This window comes from Ambystoma mexicanum, chromosome 4p (assembly GCF_040938575.1).
Source record: "Ambystoma mexicanum isolate Mex_15411 chromosome 4p, UKY_AmexF1_1, whole genome shotgun sequence".
Lineage (NCBI taxonomy): Eukaryota > Metazoa > Chordata > Amphibia > Caudata > Ambystomatidae > Ambystoma > Ambystoma mexicanum.
In genome coordinates, this window is record NC_090927.1 from 1,038,042,745 (window position 1) to 1,038,048,251 (window position 5,507).

The window sequence follows — 5,507 nt, forward strand, 5'->3', positions numbered from 1 at the left end:
CCCACAAACTATGAACAATGGGATTAATATAGTAGCAATTACTTTGCATTTAAATATCCCATTTCAGGCAAGTAGGACCCACCATGCAAGAGAGAAACGGGCTCCAGCCCAGACATGCCCGTTCCTCTCTTGCATGGTGCTCCGAGTGGGGAAAAAGGCAAGGCAAAATGAAGGAAGGAGGTGGTGAGGTGAGGAGAAGAGAGTGCTGGCCCAGGCGAAGGATTATGTGGACAGGTGCTGTGCAGGAGTTCCTCTCGGCATGGGCAGCACAGTGAATTCCTGAACCCCTGATTAGCCGTGGACCGCTGCTCAGAGGGCCATTTGCGGAGTTACTTTCAAGGTTTGTCATCTCTGGACATATGTTTAGCAGGGGTTGCAGCAACACAGCTTGTCTGCCCCAAAAATCGTTCTTTTGAATTGCGAATGTCACCGAAGATGAACCTTTATCAGCTGAGAACCTTAACCTTTGCAGTGCTTTTTTTCCTCGTCTCGAGACAAAGAAGAACAGCGGGAGCTCAGTTACGTTTACCTCTAAGCACAGTGCGGATTGATGAAAATGTCCATGCATTATACCAAGTACATTGGACATTATAGATGTGGCCAGTGGGGTATCAAAGCATGGCAAATACCACATGTACAGCACAATATGTTACCCTAGTAGTGCCCCAATAACACACTGCAACCTGCAAATGGGCCTCAGTGGACCACCTGCCAAGTTTTCTGGAAGTTGCTTATGATCTTGATCTGTGATCTATGATATGATCTGATATGATAGGTTATTTATAACACGCTTAATACCCATGCAGCAGTGATCCCAATCATAAAAGTGAAACAGGCAAGCCCAACAGATATAACTTATTTTCACTCTTTTGGTAGCGCAGTCTGAGGGCAGCCTATACCCTTCAGGAGAGGTGTGAGCTGATACAGTTGCAACACAAAAAACAATAGTACTATGTTCCCAAAATACCTTAGTTCTTGTCTTTCGGATCTCAGCAGAGCCAGACTTTTCAGCATCAGACCAGAAGCATGGGTGCCTTTGCGCTGGGCTGGGGTCAAATTGGAGAGCAGCAGCGATGGGCCCCAATGATGCAGTTCTGTTTGGCAGTGGTGCTGATTTGCGGGTAGAAAATGCTGGGAACAGTAGGCCGTGCCAAGTGGATGGCACTGGAAGACTCAGTGACCTCTGGGCCTGGACAAGGGAATACTGGCCTTTGGCGCTGTGCAGGCTCGGCTGACACAACACGGCATATGGTTACGGCAAAGATGTCAAAGCTTCAGCATTGTCAGTGAGCAGAACTCTGAGATTCAGGGGTGGTGGAGCGTGTAGGTCCAGATGATTATGATGATGTCAATGGGGCCAGCGCTGAGCAGTTCCGCTCAGAAGGGCCATGGGCCCGTGTGGGGCGAACAGGCCAGTGGGCAGACTGCAACAGGCCTGCTCGAGCCATCCTGCTATTTATACAAATCTTGGGCCGAGCAGGGCCTGATGGGAGAAAGGAACTGTGCTACAATGTGCTCTTCTGCTGGGCTCTGCCTGCTGGAGCTTCCCCCTACACGTGGGACAGGCAGCTCTGCAGATGCTCAGAGCTTCCGGGGGGGGTGGGAGGTTGGGGCTGGGTCAGAGCCTGCCTTCTCACCCTCGCTTAGCGGGGCTTCCCATGCAACTCATACTTAGCTGGCAGGGGAGAATCTGATCTCAAGGGCAGATCTCCCAGGGTGAGTCTTACCCATTGCACATCGGATTTGCTGACCCCTGCTATGTTCCCAAATGCAGGATACCCAACTGCATTATTTCTGGTAGTGGGGGACTGCGTTTGCGCTCTCCCCCTGATTTATTGGTGAAAGGAAAGGTAAAGTGTACACTAGGCCTGCTAGGTTGCATACTTTAAGATTGTGCTCACATTGCATTTCTTCAATTAGGTTCACCTTTGGGTGATCGCTTTTCCACATTTTATCTGTTGAATTGAATTATGCTTCTTTCATCACCACAGAAGTAATGTGTATTACAGAGATAAGCTGCCATATGTATTGGGCCCACTGCACATGGTCAGGCAGCATCAATCATGCTTTGTACAGGACAATGCTGGCCTAAATTGGGAACAGCCAGCATAGACATGTTGCTACAGGGGCATATTTTGGGTAAAACCAGCATGACAATGTGTTACATCAGTGACAGTGCTGTCTTACACAGTGGACACATTGATCATTAAAATGCGTTGTGTTGTAAAATGTTTTTTTCAGCTGTTGGTGACATGGAATTTTCATGTTCCCCTTTAGAACTGATTGTAAACTTATGGCTTTTTGGTCACCTTTTCTGCTGTAAAATGCACCATTTCAACCCCATATTTGAAAATAAATTCTTGGGGGGTTGAAAATGAATTCTTGGGGGGGACCCCCCCCCAATCCCTCCCTAGAATCTTGTAGCTCCCTCGCTACGCTCGGTCGCCCCCACTATTTCAGAAAAATATTAACACATAGACACTGAAAGAAATCACAAGCAACTAACCTTTGATCACTGCCCATGACACCAAAAGCTTTCTTTGGGACTGCATGGCTATCATTGCCTGTGATGCTATTGTGTCAAAGGTCACACAATATCGCTTTTTAATATACTGCTTTGGGTGAGGTTGTTGACTGGGGAGCATGGTTGCACCGGCACCGTTTATAACGGTGACGGTGTAATCATGAGTTCTGCTCGCGGGTGGCACTCTGTACGCCTGGTCTGACCAGGCGTGCAGATCGGCACCCGCGAGCAGAACTCATAATGTGGCGGTATGGTAACAATGGCGCCGGTAGCCTTACTGCCACATTCGTAATGAGGCCCATTGAGTAGTAAGCCTTACTTGAGGGAAGCCGTATAAGGATTGCCTCACCAGGAGAACAGTGTGAGGATTTGTTTTTTGATCACTCAGGCAGGCAATCAGTTGCAGAATGTTGCAAATGCCTTCATTTTGTTGACCATATTTATTATGTCTTTTAATGTAATGAGTTACAATTCAGTTAGTTTATGTTATATTAGTCTTAGATTGAGGGATCAATTCCTCACACAGAGAGAATCATGAAGCTGTTAAAGGACAGAAGGCTCCTCCTAAAAATAAAGGCAAAATGTATTTTACCCTCTGAGGAACTAATTTTGGATTGCAAACATACTGGTCCCCTTTCAGAAAATTGGGTGATAAAGCTATGTCAGAAAATCATATGAGTCCAGCAACTCTAAACAAGTCCAATCAGGCAATTTCTTTAAAGAACAAGGACACGTGTTTGTTTGTTTGCTTATTTGTTTATTTTATTTATATAGCAAGACTGACACAGGGGTATCTGGGCACTTAAGGTGAGATAATGGTTACATGATACAGTTTATACAGACAGAGTGCAGATAATACATTCAAATAACAAAGGATAGGCAAGGGTGGGTAGGGAGCATATAATGGAATGTGATACGTAACAGGGAGAAAGATATGCACATTTAATGGGAATGGGAGTGCAGAGAGATGTCAAATGTAAGGTTAGTAATGTTAGTTTTTGTTAAGTAACCATGTGATGACGTGACTTCTAAATTTTTTGAAGATTTGAATAGATTTGATGTCCTGTGGAAGTGTGTTCCATAATTGGGCAGCTAGAACCGGGAAATTGGTTCTGCCAGCTCTTTTTCGGTTGTACCTGGGCACCACCAGGCAAGAGGTGTTAGTAGATCTTGTGATTCTGGCTGACAATTTCAGAGTGAATTCGTCTGTGAGATATGGTGGGGCTCAGTGGTTCAAAGCTTTGTGGGTGAGGCAGATGTTTTTTAAGTAAATGTTTTCTTCCATGGAAAGCCATTTACAGAGCTTTCTAGTTGCCGAGATGTGCTTGCTTCTAGATATGTTTAATGCAGCTCTGAGCTCATTATTTTGTAGAACCTGCAGTTTGTTAATTATGGATTTGTTGGCGCCTAGGTATAGGCCATTGCAGTAGTTCAATTTGGACTGTATAAGGGCTCTGGCCAGCATGAGGCAGCTATTGGAAGATAGTAGGGGTCTGCAGTCCTAATCAGCTTGCCGGTGTAGGCAGTGGCTGAGGCAGTCATATTTACCTGTTTGGTTAGGTTGGTATTGGCATTGAGGTAGAAACCAAGGGTTTTTACATCTTTGGCAATGAGTATGTTGTTCTCATGAATGGGGATGCTACTGTAGTTGGGACTAAGTTTCAGAAGGTTGTTGGGTGAGCGGATTAGGAGCTCAGCCTTATCATCATTCAGGCAGAGGCCGTGTGTGGCCATCCATGCCTGAATGATGGTGTAGACTTCGTTAATCCGACATACATCTGTGTCGTAGGTGCCTGATGGTGTTAGGAGTATATGGGTGTCATCTGCATAATTAGTTTAGGTGACACCCAGACTGTCCAGTTTGTTGAATAGGGGCTTTGTAAAGATATTGCACAAAGTGAACGATACACAGGAGCAAGTGATGGGGATTGGATCGGCCGCAGCTGTGGGTGAGAAGACACGCATGGTTCTGTTCGCAAGGAAAGATTGAATCCACGTGACAGCAGATTTTGAAAAATGTGCTGCCGATGACATGTGGTCGCATAAGATTTTATGGTCAACCAAATCAAAGGCTGCCAATAAATCTAAGAGAAGTACGATGGCAACTCTGCTATTGTCTTTTATTTCATTGATCTGGCTTTTAAGGTCAACGAGGGCAGATTCCGTTCCATGTTGGGGTCTTAAGCCAGATTGTCGAGCACTTAGTAGTAGATTTGTCTCTAGATAGTCTTGAATTTGAAAGTATGCAACTCTATCTATGTGTTTCAGTAAGAAAGGGACTGTGTTGATCGGTCTATAATTAGGCAGTGTTTGTTTCTCTAGTAATGGGAGAACCCAAGATTGTTTCAGTTTACTTTGGATTATGTTGCTGGCGAATGAGGAGTTTAATAGTTTGGTAACAAAAGGAGATATCTCTGGCTGCATCTTTTATGATCTGAGCTGGGCAACTGTCACCTTTACAATTAGATGGTTTCAGTGATGCTATGATTGTTTGTACCTCGGGTATGGGTACATTGTTGAATATGAAACCTGAGTTAATGTGTGCGTTCAAGGGCAATACTGGACGGGTGAGATTGTCGGAGCTAAATTGGAGCTGTTTGTCAGCTATTTTAGTCTGGAGCACTATGATTTTGTTAGGGAGAGCATTCGAATGCTATAATGCATGTTCCTAGTTTCATACGCCAACCACCACCCCCTGGTCTCCTTCATTAACCAGAACTGGTAATAGGAACATACATCAGAAGTAAGACTACCACTCCACAACAGGATCATTAGTCCTTTTCTCAGGATTGACAGTGGTGGATGGTTCTTTTCCATCTGTAGAGGGGATTCCCTCAGGACCCTGCACCAAACCTCATACTGACAACATATCATGAAGACTGTGTTCAACCACCTTCTTGTGGGAGAAAACCTCTCAGGGTCATTTGCTTGTTTATGAGGGAGCAAGATCTTACAAATTGGTACAATCAATAGTCATATGGAT

The 5,507-nt window shown here is 45.0% G+C and overlaps 1 non-coding gene across 1 annotated transcript; it reads left to right on the top strand.

The window, feature by feature from the left end:
* Positions 1-1,667: 1,667 nt before the first annotated feature.
* Positions 1,668-1,829, top strand: LOC138460007 (U1 spliceosomal RNA). Its single transcript, XR_011262776.1, has one exon. It is a non-coding gene; the product is annotated as a U1 spliceosomal RNA (small nuclear RNA).
* The last annotated feature ends 3,678 nt before the right edge of the window (positions 1,830-5,507 follow it).